This window comes from Alnus glutinosa, chromosome 5 (genome assembly GCF_958979055.1).
Source record: "Alnus glutinosa chromosome 5, dhAlnGlut1.1, whole genome shotgun sequence".
Lineage (NCBI taxonomy): Eukaryota > Viridiplantae > Streptophyta > Magnoliopsida > Fagales > Betulaceae > Alnus > Alnus glutinosa.
Window position 1 is genome coordinate 29,221,251 of NC_084890.1, and position 25,111 is coordinate 29,246,361.

The 25,111-nt window shown below is 36.2% G+C and overlaps 1 long non-coding RNA gene and 1 pseudogene across 2 annotated transcripts; one reads left to right on the top strand and one right to left on the bottom strand.

Moving 5' to 3' along the window:
• Positions 1-6,600: 6,600 nt before the first annotated feature.
• LOC133868194 (probable LRR receptor-like serine/threonine-protein kinase At1g07650) lies at positions 6,601-23,450 on the bottom strand (annotated as a pseudogene).
• Positions 11,095-14,956, top strand: LOC133868197 (uncharacterized). 2 transcript variants are annotated; one of them, XR_009900304.1, is made up of 5 exons: positions 11,095-11,448; positions 11,621-12,108; positions 12,191-12,280; positions 12,369-12,695; positions 14,463-14,956. It is a non-coding gene; the product is annotated as an uncharacterized LOC133868197 (long non-coding RNA). The 2 variants fall into 2 exon arrangements; XR_009900303.1 differs by having other exon boundaries at positions 12,191-12,695; positions 14,463-14,955.
• Positions 23,451-25,111: the final 1,661 nt, after the last annotated feature.

The window sequence follows — 25,111 nt, forward strand, 5'->3', positions numbered from 1 at the left end:
GCTATTTCGCGAAGGGCTTCCACTGCACACATCAAACACATCAACTAATTCGCTACCAGGATTTGAAAAATCCAAAAATCCAACAAAAAGCACGCATCTACACAGTTATTAGCTCTGTTTCTAAGACCCAGATATAAGTCACTCTGTTTTGTTGCTGTAAAGGCACTACCAAATGGCATCCACCCAATGTAAACTACGATAAGGAGAAACTTCAATCCAGAGAGTACCATTTCCATCAACTTGAGTTTAACCAAAGAAAACCCATATACATATGCAGAAAAGGAAGTACCTTCATCATCCGGAAGACGCCCTACTTGTGCGTTGACTATGATTGCTGCCACGGACATGATGAGCACTAAAAGCATGATAAAACTAAAGCTGGTCTTTGGAATACAAGGCTGGCTTGCCATCTTCTCCTCCACCGCTTTCAAACTTGCATGGAGATGCAGATATGTTTACATATATACCATCACCGAATCGTTGAATTTTTCCTTTGAAAACCTTAATTTGGTTGGTAGGTACGTCGCATCCGTTCATTATAGTATATATGTTGGACTGTGTAGTCCGTGTAGACTACAATCCATCTGGGTTTTGGATTAGTATCACCGCCCCCTTTGACCAATTGACGAACATGAACATTCTTTAAAACGCACACCTTTACAGGTAAAGTTGAACAACTTTGTACTTTATGTGACATCTACAGACTACAGATGACGCATTTTCCGTATCTTATTTTGCTTTCTCTGGTTGGATTAGTATCACCGCCCCCTTTGACCAATTCACGAACATGAACATTCTTTAAAACGCACACCTTTACAGGTAAAGTTGAACAACTTTGTACTTTATGTGACATCTACAGACTACAGATGACGCATTTTCCGTATCTTATTTTGCTTTCTCTGGTGACCTTTCTTCAACTGGAAATTGATAAGCATGATGGGATTCCTTCTGTGATATTTCTCCCGGTGTCAGCCGGCAGGAGACGCTAAAAATTAAAAGTAAACAAACAAGCCTTCAGCCGACTGAAGAAATAAACAACTTCAGTTGAGTCCGATGGACCCAGCTTTCAACGCGCCACTTCACTGTATGCACCGGCGCCCTAGCTCCAAGTAGCCTCCGGCCGCTTCATCTCCTGATATCTACAAGCTGGCGCGTCGATCTCATGTGCCGGTCAGCACCCACGCCGCCTTCCTCCGCTCCACCTTTTGCCGAAGCCGTTGATTTTTGGGGTTTTTTTTATTTTTTTTGTTGTCTTTTTATTGTCTAGTGTATGATGGGAAATGGTTAAAAAGACTCCCATGCACAACGTGGACACTCTCACAAGCAGATTGTTGTGAGGCCCACGAGTGCAAGAATCACTCCCTCGTGTATGATTGGCAACTGGCAAGTGAGTGAACACGTGAAAAAATAATTTTTAAACTAGTAAAATGTGATAGGTATGATATGAAGTAAAAGTAATTTATATAAAAAAGTAAAAAAAATATCATATTATAGTGAATTTTTTTATTTAAATAATAATAAAAAAAATTATTAGTATGATATAAATAGTTAAAATATTTTAATGTTGATTATTTTTTAAAAATATGAAAATAAATTTATAAAATTTTGTGTTGCTTGCGAAATAAGACATGTGACTTTATGTTGCGCGGGCTCTTTTCTGTTTAGAATCTTGACGATTCTACAATTTTTTTTGTGACTTTCCTTTCATGATTGAGGTGGGCGCCGTCGGGAGATATGGAGGATCACACCCGCCACCTCTTGATCCATCTACCGACCCAAGTGAAGATTGGCTGCCATCTCTTGAGCCAACTATCGAGCCAATTGAAGATTGGCCACCACGGCTTGATCCATCTATCGAGCCAATTGAAGATTGGTCCGTATCGCTTGAGCCGATTACCGAGCCAAAGGTCGATTATCCACCACCTCTTGAACAACATGTACAGTGGATGCAAATCACTAAGGCAATGGTGGAACTTGGCAATTATCTGTTCGAGAAGCTGTGTTATCAAAGCACAAACATTCAACATACACGTTGAATTGGATAAACAGAATACATTGATTCAATAATGATCATAAACTTCCCCTCTTCCATTACAAATGTCTCCTATTTATAATAAAGTCCTAATGTCTAATAAAGGAAATAAAATCTCCTAAGATTGAAAATAAATACAAATAAACATATTATGGAAATACTTGGAGCCAAAGAATATCTCCAAATTAATGGAAATACTTGGGGCCAAAGGATTACCATATTAGGGAAAATATAATAACTATAACATTACTTTACATCAAAGTAAATATAAACATTAGAATTATTTAAGAATGCATCAAGAGATTTATCGATAGTCTCTTCTTTCCTTCTTGGTCTTTCCCTTGATGGATGTTGACACTTGGTAGAGAATATCATCCAAATCACCATTTGTCAAAAGGTCTATTATTTCCTTCTTGAATAGTTGACCCTTTTCTTTCTTGCTTAAATCAAATCAACCTCATTGCCACATCATACACCAATTAATTAATTATCGGCGGAACTAAAAGCTACACCGGTAATTTTCCATTAATGCCCGATGGTCTATTCTTCCTCTTCATTAACCCGGCCGGTAGCCCTTTCCTTTTGTATTTCCAATGCCGGATAATAACTTTCTTCAAGTCCACTCGGTACCAACGATACAATTGCCCGTGAATAAGCCTGTTTGGCCATAATTCCGATGTCAAGTCGGGCCCTCTCGGTAATAAGGGCAATTTGGAAACAAGATGGAAATCTTGTCCTACATCAGGCACCCCCTCTAACACAAAACTCGTCCTCGAGTTTTCTTGAAAACATGGTTGTTCCTCCGGGAGTTGATTCTCGAACAGATAATTGCCAAGTTCCACCATTGCCTTAGTGATTTGCATCCACTGTACATGTTGTTCAAGAGGTGGTGGATAATCGACCTTTGGCTCGGTAACCGGCTCAAGCGATACGGACCAATCTTCAATTGGCTCGATAGATGGATCAAGCCGTGGTGGCCAATCTTCAATTGGCTCGATAGTTGGCTCAAGAGATGGCAACCAATCTTCACTTGGCTCGGTAGATAGATCAAGAGGTGGCGGGTGTGATCCTCCATATCTCCCGACGGCGCCCACCTCAATCATGAAAGGAAAGTCCTGCGTCTTTTGTTGACCATTCTTCTCCCCCACTTCAAAAAAACTTGATCACGAGTTTTCGTTCACGCTGGTCTTGCGGAGTATGAGAATGAACCGCATCTGCAACATCCTTTTCTCCTTCCATTGAACCCTCATGTCGGCGAAGTGAGAGGGACGTCCTTGCCTCTGTCGTACCATTGGCAAACCATGTGTAGCTAAGGGCCACATAATTTGTGTTTTGCCCTTTTGTTGTGGCGCGAGTGGCAGTTGATCCGGCGGGTGGGACTTGAGCAATTCACCAACGTCGATCTTCTTTGTCCGTTGAAATGGTACACACTTGTTCAATCTGTTGTTAGCTTCAAAAGGGAACTTGAATTTGTGCCTTTGTATCATTATTGTGGTACTTTTCAAAGGGGCGTTGGCCTTGACGATCTTGTAGTCGGACTGCATCCGCGTCGTCTTTTTCTCTTTCCATTTAACTTTCATATCAGTGAAGTGAGAAAGATGCTCATGCATACTTCGCACCCTTGGTAAATCATGTATGTCCAATGGACACATAGCTTGCGTGTTGACTCTATGACGCGGGGCGAGCGGCAGCTGCTGCAAAACACAAGTGACATCCAAATCTTTATTAAATTTGGACAACTCACCTTTAACATCGTCACAATGATTTTTCGTATGAATCTCGTCATCTCCTCCACATGGATCTGAATCTTCTTTTGCTCCCATATCTTTGATGTCTTTGATGGGAACCGTTGCCTGCTCCACTGCAATCGTTATTGGGTGTGCACAGGTGGGGCTATTGTCATCAGCGACCTGGCTTTGGGGTGGTTCAATTGGGTCGGTCGGGATGTGATCGCTACCTCTGCTTCCCGATACTTGGTTGGCAGGCGATAATTGTCGCTGAGGCGGTGATGAATGGGCTACTACTGGCCTTGATGCCGAATTGATAGGGACCACTACCTCCTCCACTACAATCAGTATTGGGTGTGCACAGGTGGAGTTATCGTTGTTAACGCCCTTGCTTTGAAGTGGTTCAATGGGGTCAGTTGGGATGTGACCGTTACTTTCGCCTGGGAACCTTCGAGGTTGTGAACTTTGTTGTTGACCTTTTGTCTCCGACAAATTATTTCTTGAGTTCTGCCGATAGAATTCCTCTGTGTAATCATTAACAGACCGCGACCATTGCCGGCAATTCTGGCCCTGCTGGTACAACCTTTGCTTGTAATCTGGGGGCAGGAACTGTAGCTTCATCAGCTTCTTCATCTTCAACCAAGTTCGAACCGGTTGCTTGCCTTGCCTCCTCCGGTTGTTCTGCATTTGTTCCCACCAGTTTGATGCCCATCCGCGCAACTTATACGCCACCAACTTCACCTGCTTTGATTCCGGCGTTTGCATATAGGCAAAGAAGTTCTCCACTTCGAGAATCCAATCAAGGAGATTCTCGCAATGGAAATAACCATTAAAATAAGGAAGATCGATTTTTACCCGGAAACTGTTAGAATTTTCAGTTTTTCGTCTTCCGTCAACTTCCTCTCTAAAGTGGTCGTCTTCGTCACCAGATGACTCTTCGAAGGTTTGAGGCCTTCGTCGAGGTTTAGGACCACGATCTCCACCCAGATGGCCACGAGCCTCTTCGTTGGCACGATTCCGGTTGCGATTATGGTTCTTGTTGCCGTCAAACCCAAATCCAGCAAGAGTTTGTTGCATCTCCCGCATTAAGCATTCAAGATCATCAAACCGCTGGCCTTGAGCATGGACTTTTGCCCGAAGGGCTTGCACTCCCTGCTCTTCGTCGTCGGAGTGGTTGCCTACGTTTCCGTCTCTTGCCATCAGACCAGGTTAGTCACGGCTCTGATACCAATTAACGTAGCGCAAGGCGGATAGACGTGTTCGAGAAGCTGTGTTCTCAAAGCACAAACATTCAACATACACATTGAATTGGATAAACAGAATACATTGATTCAATAATGATCATAAACTTCCAACTCTTCCATTACAAATGTCTCCTATTTATAATAAAGTCCTAATGTCTAATAAAGGAAATAAAATCTCCTAAAATTGAAAATAAATACAAATAAACATATTATGAAAATACTTGGAGCCAAAGAATATCTCCAAATTAATGGAAATACTTGGGGCCAAAGGATTACCATATTAGGGAAAATATAATAACTATAACATTACTTTACGTCAAAGTAAATATAAATATGAGAATTATTTAAGAATGCATCAAGAGATTTATCGATAGTCTCTTCTTTCCTTCTTGGTCTTTCCCTTGATGGATGTTGACACTTGGTAGAGAATATCATCCAAATCACCATTTGTCAAAAGGTCTATTATTTCCTTCTTGAATAGTTGACCCTTTCCTTTCTTGCTTAAATCAAATCAACCTCATTGCCACATCATAGACCAATTAATTAATTATCGGCGGAACTAAAAGCTACACCGGTAATTTTCCATTAATGCCCGATGGTCTATTCTTCCTCTTCATTAACCCGGCCGGTAGCCCTTTCCTTTTGTATTTCCAATGCCAGATAATAACTTTCTTCAAGTCCACTCGGTACCAACGATACAATTGCCCGTGAATAAGCCCGTTTGGCCATAATTCCGATGTCAAGTCGGGCCCTCTCGGTAATAAGGGCAATTTGGGAACAAGATGGAAATCTTGTCCTACATCATTTTGTTTGCGTCTCCTTTCGGTGGTTGTTATTACCTTCCAAGAGTTTGGGTATAGTTAAAGCTATCTGTATTTTTTGTTTTGGTGTTTAAACCACTTTTTCGGCATAACCTGATATGCCCGACCCATTTCTCATTTGTTGTTTGTGTTTTCTCGTAATGTAATTTTCTTTTCGAATTTGTTGTTACGGAGCCACCCTTTTTTTCAGTTTTATTTGCTTAGAAAAAAACAACTCAATTGCATCCAACAATTGCCAACAAAAAAAAGAGGGATAATTGCATGGACCAATTATTTGGTGCGACATGTGCTAAAGACTTTTGGGTGACCATCTTCTAAAGTCTCTTTGCTAGTTTGCACAACCTTTGTCCATTATAGAAATTTTCTTTTCAATTAAAATAATTTAAACAACTTATCCGATGTTTAAATTAATATTAGTTATATCAATATTCTATTTATTTTGTATGTCATATATCATTTAAAAATATCTGCTTGCTTAGATAATATATTTATAATATCGTGATTTATACGCAGCTTGGAACTAGTCAGCCTCAATTTCATTCTACCATTATTCTTCACATGTCATTGTGGGGATAAATTTATACATTGGATATTATATGATAAGAGAGTCAATTGAGTTCCACAATTATGATTTTGAATGTGGCAACCTAACATTCTGGTTCAACATTGTAATGACCAACTATATTAAACTTTGCCTGAAAACCTCTGTTTGCTATAACAGCATGTTCCAAGATAACTCATTTAGGAGGGTAAAGCCAATAGAGCATAGTATGAGCTAACATATCAAATGTCTAAATAATCATGTAAAAAGGGAGAATTTCTACTACTTAATGTATCTTCAACTTCATGTTACAACATTTTTTACCCAAGACTGGTAACCAAACACAAATATTTTCAAACCAAAGGATTCAATATAATTTCTTCTCATTAAGCAAAAACTTTTCATCGCTAAGAGGGCAATGTTATGGTCAATTTACTCAGAATTAAGATCGATTTGATAATGTAGCAGAGGAGCCAATCCATGTAGCATCTGATGATTGAATGAGACTTTGAGTGTCATTTGAGCTCTCTCCTAGGATCTGATCAAACTGATCTCTTAAAGCCTTAAATCTCAACTCATCACCATAAATACTTGGATCCAAGATCAACTCATGAACAACAATACGACCTTCAAGCATGCTCACTACTGCAGACATTGTGGGTCGAAGTGCTGGCGATGGATTAGTACATAATAGAGCTACTTTAATGATTCTTACTGCCTCTTCTTTACAGAAGTTAGACCCCAACTTTGGATCCACCAACTCCATCAAGTTCCCTTTTTGTTGTAAAACAAGGGCCTATATAAGAATAGAGAAGAAAATGCAAAATAAATACAAATCTTAGATGAAAAGCTAATAACTTACAATGAAAAACAAAAATGAAATTTGTTATGCATTCATGATATTCGTATATTGTCAACATTGATTTCATGAAGATAACCTAGTGTGCAAATTGAAACTTTGATGAAGATCAATGATATAGGGAAATCTAATGACAAAGCCAAATAGATAAATCATTAAATGATTGACTGGGGCTCAAAATTATGCATTTAGTTTCATGTATCAGAAAAAATTGATGAAGACCTATCTTACCCAATCTAGAAGGCACACAAAATCTTCATTAGGTCGAAATTTCATGTTGTTCTTCCCGGCGACAATTTCCAATGCAACAATTCCAAAACTATATACATCCGCTTTATATGTTAAATACCCCCATAATGCATATTCTGGTGCCATGTATCCTCTGCACAAAAAGATCATTCTATTAGTAAGTGCTCATTGGTGAGAGGCTACAAACTTCACTATCAAACAACTCCATAAGAAAATAATTTTAGGTACTAGATTTCCCATCTTAGTAATTTTATTGCATCTTCGCAAGTAATCAGTGCCATAAATAAAGCTTGCATTATCTCCTCACAAGTTTGTTGCACTTGAAAGAGTGAAAGGTTCAACGAAGAACAAAAAGAAGAGTTCGTATTCTTAACTACTGGAGGCCTCGACAGATGCACTTGATATTTTATTGTGGTGGAGGACTAACTGTATCTGTTACAGATATTTGCCCTTGCAAATTGTTAATTGAAGTAATCATGCACCATTAGCCATACAGGGAAACCTAAGCATATAAATACAATCTTCTGTTTATTGCATACTGCTTGTATAAGAAGGAGAGTAACAATTAGAGGTAAAATGCATCATATGAATTTAAAAAGCTTTGAATAAACAGATTTTCTAATCCTTTTGTTGCATTCTGCAGTTTTTGTTTTATGAAAAATCTCTGCTGTTACACAATTTCTTATAAGCTTGAGGTAAACTAAGTATTAAGTATGTAGATCATACCATGTGCATCATGCTTAGAAAATAATTTGTGAAACAGGGATACTAATAAAAGCACAATTAGGTCGCAAATGCCGATGGCTAACATAAACAACCTACTAGTAATACTTAAGCCAGGACTTTTCCCATGGTACTGCACATGCCCAAACTCATTTATGGTGACTTCAATATCCAACTTATTCTGATTTACTTTTAAGGCAAGAAACTTGACTTAAGAGACATTTTGATGCATATTTCGTACAAAAAGAATGGAAGATAAATTTGGCATCAGAGGGAAGGAAAGAGATAAAGGTAGCTCACATAGTTCCTGCAACACGGGTGCTAATGTGGGTGTTCTCCTCTTCATCGAGCTTGGCCAATCCAAAATCAGAAATCTTAGGGTTGAGTTCCCTATCCAGTAGTACATTGGTAGTTTTGATGTCCCTATGAACAATTTTCAATGGTGATTCCTCATGCAAGAAAGTCAAACCTCTTGCTATGCCGACACATATTTTATGCCTTGTAGGCCAGTCCAATTTCGCATCACCTTCCTCTGGACCTGCAATTGGTGTTTTATAGCTCAATCAATGATATTAAACATTTTAAGTTCAACCTATATGATTCATGGCATGCAATTCCTATTCTTTTTATAATCAATATAATATACATGCCAGGGATCAAACACAAAGCTTACCAAACAAAGCATGTGCAAGGCTATTGTTTTCCATGTATTCATATACCAACAATAATTGATTTCGTTCAATACAACATCCATACAGTTTAACAAGATTCGGATGTTGTAAACCAGAAATTATTCCTATTTCATTCACGAACTCTCGATTTCCTTGCTTTGATTTAGAAGAAAGTTGCTTAACGGCAATTATGGTACCATCTAATAACGTGCCCTGCAGTTAAAGTATAATATGCATTATTGGTTAGGTATAAACTCTATCTGAAATTGTAATGGTCTAGTAAACATTTTGAAAGAGAGAAGAAAAAGACATTTAATGCTTTCATACAAAGATACAAGACAATGATGGAATAGTAGATTACCTTGTATACAGATCCAAAGCCACCTTCCCCAAGCTTGTTTGCAGCATCAAAGTTATTTGTGGCAACTTTAATTTGTCTGAAGGTAAAAAAACCAGTTTGCAAATCTAATCCTTTCAGCTCTGCAGAAGGAACGAGGTTAAGATTATTGTGAGTTTACTTGAGTGTTGTGTCCCACATTGAGAAAAAGAAAAAGAAGAAAGTGATTAGTTAATATACTGAAATGGACCCTAGCCTAGTATCTTAAGCTTTTGGGTTAAAATGGTGTCCAAATATGTATATAAATATACTCTTAGTAGACTTCCTAGTGATTCTCTCCCTAACAAAGATGTTGGGTTGGACTGCATCTTAAAACATTACTAGACTGCTTGGGTGCTCTGACTAGTTAATACATCTGAACAAAATTACCTTGTTCCCTTGATGTCTTGCCTCCTAAATAGCCTTTCCACCAAAGAATTCCTAAAATCACGAAAACAAGGATTGACACAAAAAATATAGCTCCAACTGCAAGGAATATCTTCTTCTTTTTGTCATCAGGAGGGTTGAAATCTGCAGAAAAAGGTAGCGAAGAACAATGATTGTAGGACTGCATTTTTTTTCATATGTAGTAGCATAAACGTATATATAGGTGAATCTAGTGTAAAATAGGATTCTTCTTGATGGTTCAAGACATAGATTAACTAATAAAAAGGAAAAAAAGAAAGCCATAAGACAAAAATCTGGATAAGCCTTCCACTAAGCTATGCATTAGCTATGCATTAACTTTCTTTCAATTATTTTATTTTGCATCCAATAGATGGGCATTGCGCATCCATTATATATAAAACATCTTTTATTTTGTCAATATATTCACAGAGCAAAAGACATGGAAAATTGATAAATTCAACAGTTAGTATGAGAGAAAGAGTGGCATAGACAAGTAATGTCTCACAATGTTAAAGAAGGAACATAGAATGTACAACCTATGTCACTCACCAGAGTCTATGTTGATAGCTGATATAAGAGTACCATATGTTCCTCTCTTTGGGATATTTTTTGTCCCTTTCCCGGCCCAATAAAAGCGAATCTCCAAAGTTTTATTCTTAACAACTGCTATAAAATTCCTAATGACTGCTTTGTCAACTCCATGTGCTTCCTTTTCAATATCAAAATCCTTCAGCACCAATTCATTCTGTAACGAAGTAATTCAGTTAAATGATCTTCTATAGCATACAAAGAAGAAAAACAATCTGATTGACTACCTGTACCTGTATATAAACATCAAACATCCGTCTTCCGACACTGTAAAAAGATCTGTTGTCTCGAAGTATTATCTCAGCAAAATGAAGTTTCACAGTATAATTTCCATTTGCCAAGCAGCGCGCATAATAGGTTAGAGAAAGAGGAGAGAGGCGTGCATTCATGTATAATAGGGAGTCGTTCATTCCGAGCCTGGATACATTTTCTGCTATGTAGTCCTTTGAGGTACTATTAGCATCCTCAAAAAATCCTGTGCTACTAAAGCCCCAAGTATCATCTGTCATGTGAACAAATTTTGCTGAACCTCCCGGATCTAAATCTTCTTCATACTTGATGTCTGCAATGGTGGTTGCCCTTCCACCACAATTTATATGCAATGAGTACTGATCTGGAGAGTATCATTACAAGGTAATTAGATGCAACCAAACATGATAGAAAAAGAGATATTCAATTATGTTTGATAGTTTAATCTTGTTGTTATGGAGTATAAAAGATTGAACAATTTCTTCTTCTTTTTTTGATAATAATAATAATAATCATATCATATATCATATATCATATATATATATAAAAGCTGAGTTTTGCCTAAGGGGAGCCTGAACTCTGCCACGTGGCATGGACCGGTTATTTTGTTTGGCTGAACCGTGTCTGTGTGTTTTCCTTCTCTCTCTAACTCTCAGAGACGCTCCCTCTCCCTCCTTTATGTTCTTTACCAGGAAAGCAGAAAACATGGTCCTTGAAACCAGGAAAAGCAGAAAACATAAAGCAGAAAACATGATCCTTTCTCCCTCTCTTTCTTCTTTTTTCGTTTGTTCTCTTTCTTCTTCTCCGCTATTCTCTCTTCATTCTTCCTCCGTTTTCCTTTTCTCTCTCTAACGCACGTTCTCTCTCTGTTTTTGGTTTTTGTATTTCTCAGTTTTTTCTTTTTGGCTTTGCTGCAGGATTGAAAGTGGGTCATTTTTCACGTTGATTTGGGGGCTTTCGGTACACATATTCTTCTCTTCTCTCTCCGATTACCGTTTTTTTTTTCCCTTTTCTGCAGCATGCTATTCTCTCTTCATTCTTCCTCCGTTTTCCTTTTCTCTCTCTAACGCACGTTCTCTCTCTGTTTTTGGTTTTTGTATTTCTCAGTTTTTTCTTTTTGGCTTTGCTGCAGCATTGAAAGTGGGTCATTTTTCACGTTGATTTGGGGGCTTTCGGTACACATATTCTTCTCTTCTCTCTCCGATTACCGTTTTTTTTTCTCCTTTTCTCTCACTCTCAGACGAACATCAGGGAAGATTTCTGTTGTCACTTTTGCTTTGGTTGTTTTCTTGCAATTCTACTTGAACGCTATATGTTTGATGAAATAACTAAATATATTTTAGGAGCCCTCGCCGGATTTCAGTCCCAGCCGCGCCGCCGATCATGGAGGATCTCGCGGCTCGCGGGTTTCTCTCCCGGGTCTAGCTGGTTGCGGCCCACGGACTTCACGGCTTCACGATCGGGGCTCTACCCTCGCCGGATTTCAGTCCCACTTCAGTTTTAAAGCAATGTCCATGGCCTATGTGTTGACAGGAATTGGAAGACCCTCTCATTCTAATTCATGAGAAGAAGATCTCAAGTTTAAATGCTGTCATTAAAGTATTAGAGCTGGCTTTGAAGGTGAGCAACTTCTGGTAAATCAATTTTATTTGGATCCATATTTTACCAATTGATGTATTCTGCTCACACTTATTTTGTTCAGAGACAAAGGCCCTTACTAATTGTTGCCGAAGATGTGGAAAGTGAGGCTTTGGCAACTCTTATCCTGAATAAGCTTCGTGCTGGAATCAAGGTTTAATTTTTTAGTTTTTAATTTTTTAATTTAATTTTTTTTTTTTTTGGGTGGTTGATTTTATGGGATAAGTGGAGATGCTGTCCAGTCCTTGGGTGCTGCAAGGCATGGAGAAATGCTGCCAAGTTTAGAGGGAGCTGCAGATGGCGTGCTGTCCAAGTGTGTCTGCTGGGCGTGCATGAGGGGATGGGGCTTGGATGGACGTGCTGCTTCTTCACGTGCTGTCCGGTTGGGTAGAGCTGCAGCAGGTGGCGTGGAAGAATGAGCTGCAGGAGGCGTGATGTCCATGCTGGAGAAGCTGTCCTTGAGTGGAAGAATGAGCTGCAGGTGTGATGAAAAGAGAGGCATATTTGGGTTGGAGCTGCATCTTCTCCAAAGCAATGATGGCATCTCCACTTACTTTATAGGAACCCCCGTATTGCTTCTCTCCTTTATATGATTAAAGAACTGAAGGGCCATACGGCCCTTCATTCCCTCTTTTTTTTTTTTTTTTTTATTATATTCTTTAGACCCATAAATGTCACTTATATTTTATTTTTATGGTTATTATTTACAAGTCTATTTTGTTTTATTTTACCATACTTAATAGACTTATTATTATTTTTTTTTTTTTATTATTATTATTATTATATTTTTTTATTTTTAATCTTAATAAACTCATTAAATATTTTCTTGAATACTACATCATTTTTTTCCTAGATTGTAATTAATTTTTTATTGAAATATTAGATTAATTTTGTATTTGGTTTTGTAAAATATGTCATTGACTAGCAAAAAAACAAAAAAAAAAACTTAGAAGTATTTTATGTATAATCCAATATTTCTTTTCTGTCCTTGAGTGGAAGAATGAGCTGCAGGTGTGATGAAAAGAGAGGCATATTTGGGTTGGAGCTGCATCTTCTCCAAAGCAATGATGGCATCTCCACTTACTTTATAGGGGTATTGCTTCTCTCCTTTATATGATTAAAGAACTGAAGGGCCATACGGCCCTTCATTCCCTCTTCTTTTTTTTTTTTTTTTATTATATTCTTTAGACCCATAAATGTCACCTATATTTTATTTTTATGGTTATTATTTACAAGTCTATTTTGTTTTATTTTACCATACTTAATAGACTTATTATTTTATTATTATTATTATTATTATTATTATATTTTTTTATTTTTAATCTTAATAAACTCATTAAATATTTTCTTGAATACTACATCATTTTTTTCCTAGATTGTAATTAATTTTTTATTGAAATATTAGATTAATTTTGTATTTGGTTTTGTAAAATATGTCATTGACTAGCAAAAAAACAAAAAAAAAAACTTAGAAGTATTTTATGTATAATCCAATATTTCTTTTTAATCCAATACATTATTTTGATTATCTCCTTATAGATAGCATGTGATTTTATCATTTAGTAAATACCATTTCAAAAATATTTTAATTTATAAATTGAATTGTTAAATAATTATACTTTTTAGTTGAAACATATGAGGTCAAATGATACTATTTACAAAATTTATTCTTAAAAAATATATTATTCCTTCAAATTTATTGTCTGATAATTAAAACAAAACTAAATAATTATATGTTTTCTCTTGCATAGATAATCTTAAATTTTAATTATAACATACAATATTTCAATCTTTTTTAACAAACTAAAAACTGTTTCAGTTTTTAATATTTCAATATTTCTGTTTTTTTCTTTTCTGATTTTCCTTTTGTGGATGTTAAATTTGACGTTCAATGGTGATTTTAAGAGACACGTCAATATTGGGAGGACAAAAGGGGGACAAAGGGATGATGTGTAGCATTACTCAATTAAATTCTGTTATTCTATTTGCTTTCTTTTTTCTTTTTTTTTTTCCTTTATACTTTCCATTTTCCTTTATCTTTTGTGCTTTTCCGTCTTCTTCTATTATACTTCTTTTTCGTTATACTTTATGAGAACAAATGTTTATTGTCCTATAAATTTACTGCTACAACAAAACTAAAAAATTAGATTTTTTTTCTTGCTATATTTAAATACAAATTAAAATTTTAATATCATTTGTACCTACGATATTTGTAAAACATTAGTTTAGTAGGACGTTGACTTTCTCAACATTCTATTTTATTTTTTATGATCTTTTGTTTTTTTATTTTTTTAAATCAACCCTTATACCATCGCTTGGATGTATATCTTATCTAGCTTAAGCGGCTCGCGGGTTTCTCTCCCGGGTCTAGCGGGTTGCGGCCCACGGACTTCACGGCTTCAGGATCGGGGCTCTACCCTCGCCGGATTTCAGTCCCAGCCGCGCCGCCGATCATGGAGGATCGGAGCTCCCTGGGTTCGGCTCCCTCTCTCCCGATCTCTCAGTCTCTCTGCCCTCTCTCTCCGATCTTTCCCTCAAGTCTCTACCTCAATCTCTGGCTCTCACTCCCTCTGTCTCTCTGACTCTCTCTCTGTTTCAGTGTAGTCGGGCGAGAAAAGAAGAACAGGGAGAAGAAACAAAGAAGGAAGAAAAATGAAGAGGGCATGGGTCCGTCAGTTGTTTGGATTGGTAGCTAATATTTTAAGGTCATAATTACATGCATTCAAGGATTTCAAATGTAACAAAAAAAAAAAAAACGATAATTTAAAATATTGCAAAAAAAATGTTTTTGCCACTCTCAAAATGTTTATACAAAGTATATATTTCTAGACATGCATGACCCTTCCTTCCTTGAATGCATGTGATGTCATTCATAGGTTACAGGCATTGTATCCCTTATGTTTATAGTCAGCCAGGTTTTTTTGAGGGAATAAAAGTATGAATATTTTATGGGAGACAAGCTTGGGAAGTGGGATAGTGCTGCTGGTTTTTGAGGGAATCGGTCCAGCTTTGGAGTTGTTGGCCTGCGTGCAATGCTGCTGTCCAGCAACTCTGAAGTGCTGCAGGAGGCGTGGAAATGTATAGCTGCAGGAGGCGTGGAAATGTATAGTAGTCTCAATTATCTCTGCATGTGCTTGCCGCTGTTCTTGCATTCATCCCTCCACTACCTTTGTTTATTTTTTATCTTCATTCTTTAGTGACTGCTAAGTTGCCTAACAGATTTGGAAGGGCGTATCTACTATAAAATTTGAAATAAGGTTATAATTTTAAAGAAATGTTTCACTATCCACAAAAGATAATAATTTATAATGAGATGTACCACTATCCACTTATATAATAATTTATATTTAGGTCACACTTACGATTAAACTAATTCTATTAATAGAATGGATGAATATGATCATACGTTGTAAAATATTATCTGTAAAAGTTTATTGCAACAAATTATTAGTTTACCCCCCCCCACCCCCCTTTTTTTTTTATAAATATTTTCTTTATAGAAACATATGTATACACATATTTGTATGTATTGTATTATTAACATAATTAAGGAACACAAATTTCTTCAACAAATTTTTCATATGCCTTTAGCATGTGAGAAACATAATTTATTAACATGTTCACTTATTTTTCAAGGTTTTATAATGAATTATGATTTGTTTTTATAGTTTTTTTATGGGATGTTATGTTATCCTTGATCCAATTTATAAGGATTATACTTTATGAATTTTTAAATTTATTTAATGTGCGTTTATACTAGAGTAAAAAACTGTTGTTCAAAATGATTATATATATATATATATATATATATATATATATATATATATATATATATATATATATATATATATATATATATATATATATATATATATATATATATATATATATATTTGGTAGCAATTAGTTAAATGAGTGATAGAGAAAAGAAAATTAATTACGTTTTTAATAAATTATAATAAAAAAAAAGCCCGCTCATAGAGCGGGTTATAAGCTAGTTATCTTAAAAGCCTAGCCCTTATATCTTTGGGTTTCATGAAACATGGGTTATTTAGTGAACGGGGTATAATAGTCTCCTTTTAGTTCGTCATGTTGACTGACTTTTTACTTTTCTAGAAATGTATACTAGACCTAGAGCACTGTAAATATGCATATTTAAAGGATGACCTCGTACTCAAATAAACAAGTGATTGTTGTTTGAAGAAATAAATTTTAAATCCCACAAAATTCTAACAATGAACTTTGGACCACATCAGAATTTTTAGAAGGCTATTCTCGCAGATGAAGAGGCAGATCTGAGAAATCCTGGCTCTTTGTTTGCCCCATGCAAAATTTTGTGATGCAACTATACTATGCAAATCCAGTACAGCCACGTGTTATGCAAAGCAGTACTAGGAATTCTAGATGTTGAATTTTCTAGAGATTGTTGGAAGATAAAAGCAGTTCTAGGAATTTTCTATGAAGTACATCTTTGTACTTCATTTTTTATGTACTAACAAAATGTGATGAGCCATATAAAATCATGCAAGCCCGATGGCCTTCCTGGAATTTCTTCAGTTCTCAGAGTTGCCTAAAGAGAGGGTTAATGCAAAAAATATTTTAGCCACACTCAACAAGATCAAATTAGAAAACTTCCATAAAGGTAACAATGAATTCCACTGGAAACACTTGAAAATGAAAACATTTCTAAGGTATTCAATATCAAATATGGGATCGAATAACCATTCAAAAATATATCTTACAAGAAAAGGAAGTATGTCCTCTTGCCACCCCTCTTACAAGAAAATGAAGAATCTTACAAGAAGAGTTCACAAAACACCCACCAGCACATACAAAACCCGGCCAAAATTCCAAGCCCAAACTATGTGATAGGTCAGCCAAAAATGATCACCAACAAAAACAGTCCCATTATGCTATCTTTGCATTTGAGAAGTCCATCTCCGGATGCTGCAGCAAATCAAAGATTAACTATCAGAGCACTTGAAAAATTACTTCTTGAGGAGGGATTCAACAATCAAAAGCTATCGTATTTACCTCAGCCATGAATTTCTTCAGAATCTCCTGTTTCTGCATCTCATCACTAGTAATAATAATTGAAGAAACAAAAATTCTGTTTTGGTTCTAACAAATGTACCTTTTGAACACGGATTATTCTTCAGACACTCTGTAAGTATTCTAAATTAAAATGTAGCACAAAGAAGAAGAATTAGCATGTTAGAAACAAGATTGAAATGAAATATAGAAAATAAAAAAGAAGCTCATTCTTTGAAATTTAACAAATTAGATGCTTACGAATTGTCCGATCCAGAAAAGCTTCTGAACAAATTTCTGTTGAATAACAGACAAGTTAGTTCCACAAATAAAAATTACAAGTAGATGAAAAAATCTAAGTTGTAATGCTCAAGTAGGTTTCTGTTAAGGGGGAAAAAATTCCTTACAAGTAGTCTGGACAAGTATTTGGTGCAGAGCTCGTGGAAAAATTATTATAAGATATGTCTATTTGACTGCACGAAAGCATAATTTCTTTTAGTCTTTGTAAACAAAAAGAAAAGCTTATTGAACCATATTGAAATATTTGATGTTTATATTTAAATTGATCTAATTTAGATGGATTTTATATCAGAAAGAGTTCATAACCCAGAGAACTCTATACAAACTTATTACCTTACTAACCACCCATTGACACAAACTCCTTAGACCTTCTTACCATAACTATACAATGAAACAATACAGTTAAATACCATCTTTATGTATGTTCGGAGAAAGGCCATATATTAGGAGTAGTCTAAAACAGCATTGTGATCTATTTACAACATCACAACATTTCTAAGACTTCACACTGGGTCGTTTCAAAGCTAAACAAATACTAGTCGCATAATGGGGTAAACTTGCCAGATACAAATAACAAACATCAAACAATGGAATGGAAAATTGACGTTCTATCTAGGTGACACCACATGGGGGAAGATGGAAATGAAGTTGATGAAAAAGTTCATTGAGACATACTCCTCTCACGTGTGACACTATTGTCTAAATACGTGTATTGCATTAGAATAGTAGCGGGAGGGAATGCCTAATCCTTTCCTTAAAGGCACTTGCCTTAAGGGAATATGTTTGCTCAAGGCTTATAAAACTCACAACCCAAGTATACATTAGCAATGTGGGACTCTTAACACTCCCCCTCATGTATGGGGCTATTGTCCAAACACGTGTACAACGGGAAGGAATGCCCAACATTATCCAAGGCCCTGAAGCTTTGATACCATAATAAAGTCAATTGAGCCTTACTCTTCCACAAAAGACATCTTAAGGGAAGAGGTTTGCTCAAGGCTTATAAAGCCCACAACCCAGACATACCTTAGCAATGTGGGACTCTTAATAATTTACATCAAAATTGGATTATTTTACCCATTGGACATAGGAGAATTTCCCCCACAGCTGACACCTACTGAGGTCATGCGATGAAGCACCATCAATGGGTGTCTTTTTTTGGGGTCGTTTCGGGTTTTGTGGGTGTTGTTGGTGCGTTTTGCTGTTTTTGGGCATGTTCTTGGGCTTTGGGTTTGTAAGTGATCCTCGTATACTGCCTGTGTACTGGGGCGCCTTTCACTTTTTTAATAAAATTGCTTATTACTTATAAAAAAAAACAGTAGGATTTCACCTCCATGTATCTAGATATACAAGGCATCATGTTAACAACTTAAATGAATACGCTTCTGCAGTCCAAAATAAGTGTAATACATAAATGAATGGGAATCTCATTCAAAATTTATGTAGAAGTTAGGATAGAAAACATACTAACGGTCATCTCTGCTCTTGATCCAATCTGGAATAGGCCCATCGAGCACGTTGCCCGTCAGATATCTATCCCGCGATCAACAAAATCACATTGCCGTTAGAAACGTTCAGATTGCTACTATTTTAAACATTCATATTGAAAAAATATTTAAATTCTAAACTTCTGTGACCTGATTCCATTTGTATGAAGCCTTCAGACATGACTTGTTATCATAGTAGCCCATTCCAAATGGAAGAGGGTTACAATTTTTGCCTCATCTCTTTGTTATGCCACAATCCTAAAGGTGACGACTGTATGAATATGTGCTACTTGTATTCTAGTAATTCTGGTTCAAAGTATTACTACCGCACTAACTTTTCTTATAGAAAACTTATATAGAATTGCAGTACTTGAATGACAAAAAATTAAAGAACGTACTGTGTACTGAAAGCTTAAGCCATTAGCTAGGGTCATCTATGCAAAAGCTGAATTGTTTTAGGAAGTCAATTTCTTATTCAAGCGTAACACACACTAACAGGGCTCCTAGGCATAATGCTGTAAGTTAGCCTTCCTCATGAATTTAGATTGCTTACATGGTGGTCAAGTATATATGTTAGAACTCCGAAATCTGGAATGCTTCCTTCCAATCTGTTGAAGCTGAGATCTCTGCAAAAGAAAAAAAAAAAAAAATGAAAGGAAGAAAAACAGATGTCATAAGAACCAAAATTTAAATAATTTTTTGAGTGAATGTGGTAAACATAAGAGATACGTGTGTTTCCTAAATGAGAGTGTTTTATGCAGTAAAACTCTCTCAATTATTAAGCACACCTCTGAAAATGCAAGAGGCTTTCATGTCAATGAGATCTGTACAGGTGTTCCAAACCAATGCAATTTCATTATCTTACTAATCTGTATGTGTACTTGGCTAACATCCTGTCTTGGCACTGTAAGTCACATTCATTATAAAGCAGACACCATCCTATCTCTTGAAATACTAACACCTAATACTACATTCTATTTTGTCTAGCTAACATTAAAAGGTCTCCAACTTCTATGAATGTCAAAGATTAGCATTTCGCAAGAAGCTCCCCTAGTAGGATAAGTCCACACATTTCAATGTAAATATTATTATACATGTCTTAGTCTCCATGTTATTCACTAAAAAGTAGAGAGAAGAATAAACAGAAGAATTACAATCTTGTCAGTTGTGCCAGTTCTGAGATATATGGAGGGATTGGTCCAGAGATATTACAACTCCTCAACATCCTGAACCATAAACCAACTTCATGTAAGTGTCGCTACAAGAGGTGTATTATTCCAATTGCAGAGCATTTTACAACATAAAAAAGCCATACAAATTTTTCAGGCTTATCATGTTTCGTAAAGGTGGAAAAGGTGAACCCTCTCCTAGTAAGTCACTAATCCTTCTGCATAGAATAGCATCATCGAGAACTGTTATTGTGTTCAGCAATACATTTTATTAGTTTAAAAATCACATGAATATATTGTAGAGATTATGCACTCAAGAATGTTAACTTAGAAAGCAGAACTCACAGCTCGGTCAAATTACTCAAGACAGAAATGCTAGGAGGAATAGGCCCCTCAAGACCGCTAGCTTGGATCTCTCTGTTAAGAACACAATTCCAATGGATTTAGATTACACCTGAAAATTTCAGGTGAAGAGATTTACAAAGCATTGTAGTAAAAATCACGTACAATTTTTGAAGCTGTATCCAGCTTTGAAAGAAGTCAGGCATTCTTCCAGTGAAGTTGTTACCGCTAATCCTACTGCATATAAGCCAAGTGGAAACAACATTGAGTGAAACAAAAAGCTTAATATTTTCAAGGAAATATCAAAATTTATGGCTAGTAAAGCAATCGAAAAGGTTACGACCACTTACAGTTCTTTCAATTTGGTCAGTTTAGTGAGAGTGGCAGGCAACTCTCCCGTGAGATTGTTAGCATTAAGAACGCTGCAGTCATCAGATGATTCAGATGAAAACTTAAGACCAGTTCGACTAACTCTAATGTTAAATTATTACAAACATCATTGAGAAGTTAAAAATGATTAATCAAATATTATTTGGAAAAAAGAAACGAGGAAGAAAGAAACACTGACAGTCTCTCCAAGTCCACCAAGTTCCCAAGCTCAGGGGGAACAGGTCCAGAAAACAGGTTGCTCTCTATGCTCCTGGAATACAGTCCTTTATGATTACAACAGGGCTAAAACCAAATGAAACCTCATAATAATTTAACATAGAAATCCAGAGCATACAGATCTTTAATAGTGGTAATCTTTCCCAAGTAGTCCATACTTCCTGATAAGTTGTTTGCACTGATGGTCCTGCAGTTGATTCATTCCATTAGGTCAGTTTTTTGGCTTTTACTGGCTAACCTTAGACACGAAAGTTTAGCAAGTCATTTACAGATTTTCCAACTTTGTAGAAGCCCATTCCTGTGGTATTGTACCACTAAGGTAGTTCCTATTGAAATCGCTATCAGCAGGAAAAAAAAAAATTGTTGTTAGTTCAGAAACTCCAAGTCTAATTTCTGGTAATAACAAGAAAAACAAATAATTGGAAGCTCTTCTTACATTGCCTTTAGTTTGGATAGCTTCACCAATGCTGGTGGAAGTGTACCAGCAAGATCCTGCCCTTTAAGAAATCTGCATGTCAAAAATTTAAAAGAAAAAATCAAGATTGATTACAAATTTCGTGGGTAAAAACTTCAGAGTAAGGTCCTAGATTAAAAAAAAAAAAGTTGCAACTCCAGCGTTAGGGGTGAAAATAACCGCCCGCAATAACCGCCCGCTAACCGCTAACCGTCCATAACCGTTAACCGGATAACCGGATAACCGTTGAAACCGTCTAAAAACCGGTAACCGGTAACCGCCTTAAAAAGGCGGTTACCGGTTTTAAGAAAGCCGGTTACCGGTTATAACCGGTAACCGGCTTTCCTATTATATATATATATTTTTTTAAAAATTTTTATATATAAAACGACGCCGTTTTGGTGTTAAACACCAAAATGGCGCCGTTTCATTCAGCCTAAGCAAATTTAACCCTACTCTCCTTTCTCCTTTCTCCTTTCTCCTCTCTCCTTTCTGCCGACTCTCGTCTCGCTCTCTCGCGCCGACGTCTCACTGTCTCAGACTCTCAGTGGTCTCTCTCGTCTCCCTCTCTCGCGTTCTCTGCATCTTTGCATTCACAAACTCTCTTCCCTTTCACTTCACTTTCCCTCTGCACGCCACGCTCCAGCTCTAACACGCCCACGCTCCCGATTTGGTACTACTCTCTCTCTCTCTCTCTTCCTCTGCTATAGAATACAGAATACACATATGGGTGGAGGTTTTATCACTGATTTGCACTTGAGCTATATTGGGTGAAGGTTTTTCTTTCTTGAAAATTTCAATTTTTTTTTTACAAAGATTTGATTTTTTTTCATCTGGGTATTTATTTTCTGCACCTGATTTATAGAGTTTGATGACTTTGATGATTTTCTACACCTGCTTTAGAGAGTTTGTTGATTTTCTGCAACTCGGAACTTATTAGTACTTGTTGTATTGCCACAGTTGTAAAATGAGTTTTTGGATTGATATGTTTGGTATTTGATTCTGCAAGTTGGAGTGATTTGGATAGAAAGCCCGTTCCCGGTTATTGGTTGCCGCCAACCGGCGGTTATTTGAAAACCGCCAACCGCCTAGGCGGTTGGCGGAGGCGGTTAGCAATTTTTGCTAACCGCCCAGCCGGTTACGGTTGCCGGTTTTGTCCAAAAACCGGTAACCGTAACCGGCTTTTCAGTCCTATCCAGTGTTAGTAAACCAAGTTACACATCATATTCATACACTTAAGATTGAACTTTTCATTAGGTGAGGAAGGGAGCGTACACGCTAACGACGTGGCAAACACCATCAGGGTAGGAGCAATTGCAGTTGACAGTATTGTTGTACAATGGCCTCCCAGCTAAACGTGGTGTTATCCAGCTTGAGTCATTGCATGGATTTACACTGAAATTCCAGTCTTTCTTCCCCAGTTGTGTAGCTATTTCGCGAAGGGCTTCCACTGCACACATCAAACACATCAACTTCACTGTACCTGTGTGTAGTTTGCACTATTTTGGTGGGATTTTGTTTTGGTGTTTGGTTCTATAAAGATTTCTTTCATAAAAATAAATAAATAAAAACTCTATTCCTCTGCTTGCTCTGTTTCTAAGACGCAGATATTAGCTGATGATGGCAGTCTTCACTCTATTTTGTTGCTGTAAAGGCACTTCAATCCAAAGAGTATCATTTCCATCAACTTGAAGAAAACCCATATACATATACAGAAAAAGAAGTACCTTCATCATCCGGAAGACGCCCTGCTCGTGCTTTGACGCCTCTGTTTGCTTCCATGCACATGATCAACAGCACTAGAAGCATAGCAAAACTAAAGCTGGTCTTTGGAAAACAAGGCGGGATTGCCATCTTCTCCTCTCCACCTTTCAACTCGGTTTGCTGTATGTATGCTTTGAGAGCTTTTGACTGGTATTCGCATCCGTTCCTTTGGATATGTGGGACCGTTCATAGACTACTAGCCTTATAGCATTCACATTACCTTTGGCTAGTCTAGCCTTGTTGTCGATTTTCTGAAAAACCGCCGACACTCCGCTAGCTATTTTAGGAAAGAGGAAAAATCTGCTAATTAATAAGTTGCTATTTTTGGTGAGGATTTACGTTGTAAATCACCCCTATTATATCTCATCTTTCCAAGCTTATGTGACATAATCTCTTAAAGGAAGGTTCGGAAATAAAAAGAATTTTGATTTTATTTGTTATAGTGTTTGAGTTTTTCAAAAATAAATTAAATTTTATATATATATATATATTTTTTTTAATTTTATCTCAGAAAATCAACCTATTTAAATATTTTTTTTCAACTTTATTTACTTAGAATTCGCGTACTAAATTATAGTTGAATTCAGATTTTAAAAAATCAAACATCCAAACATACTCGCCTATAAAAAAGAATTTTAAGAAATATAATTGTGAGAAAAAAAAAATTTAAAAAAATATCACCTCTAAGAAAAGATTACTCTTAGGAAAAAATAAATTTTAAAAATTACGACTGTTATTATTTAGCTAAAATATGAAAAGCTAGCTAAAACTTAAATAATAATAATAATAATAAAACAGTAATTTTTTAGCGAAAACCCAACGTACGTGAATGGTCTATACTATTAAGACCTAAACTTTATAAGGTGGAGCCCTTTTAACCAAATTGAGAGTAGAATTGCATGCTAAACGGTCAAGCATGAAAAGAACCTGCAGCGATCTTTCAACGATCACATTAGTCAGAGACTCAGATCCATTGAATATGATCTCATCATATATATATATATATATATATATATATATATATATATATATATATATATATATATATATATATATATATATATATATATATATATATATATAGAGAGAGAGAGAGAGAGAGAGAGAGAGAGAGAGAAAATAAAAAATAAAAAAAGAAAGAAAAAAGAAAAGAATATGATCTCATCAAGAACAAACTTTTAGATCAACGGCAGAGATTGGCCTATATCCGCTGCAATTCTTAGAGACATTCAATCTATCAGACCTTTAGATTAGTAACGTCGATCAGGATTTTTTATAATTATTTGTTTAAACTAAAAAAACTTCGAGTAAGTGATCGTAAGAAGTCACTTATAAAATTTACCTCACTTGATAAGTGATTAGATATTTAAATTTTTTTATTTAATTATGTGAGTCTTTTATAATTATCGATCTGAATTATATTAAATTCTAATAAATAATTATAGAAGATATTGATAATGAATGCCCGCCCTCTTTGACTAAGAAAGGTCTTCGATTAACGGTATTTATGGCCGGGGGCTACAAAAATTTTGGAAAAGTAGATTTTTATGATAATAAATTTTGTATACATAACGCACTCTGTCGATCCAAGGTTTCAACGGCGGAGATTGGCTGATGCTCCCTCAGATTCAACGCGTCAAAATAAGCGGTGTGATAGGACTTGGCAATTAAGTCACGTGAGCCCCTGTTCCATGTCGCTTTGCTCTTCTGTTTGGTTTTGGATATCGCTGACACGCCTTCAATGCCTAAAACTTGATTTTTACCCAAAAATAGACTTCCAGCGTCTTTGATAACAACCTTTTTTATTTTATTTTTTTATTTTTTTATAGATG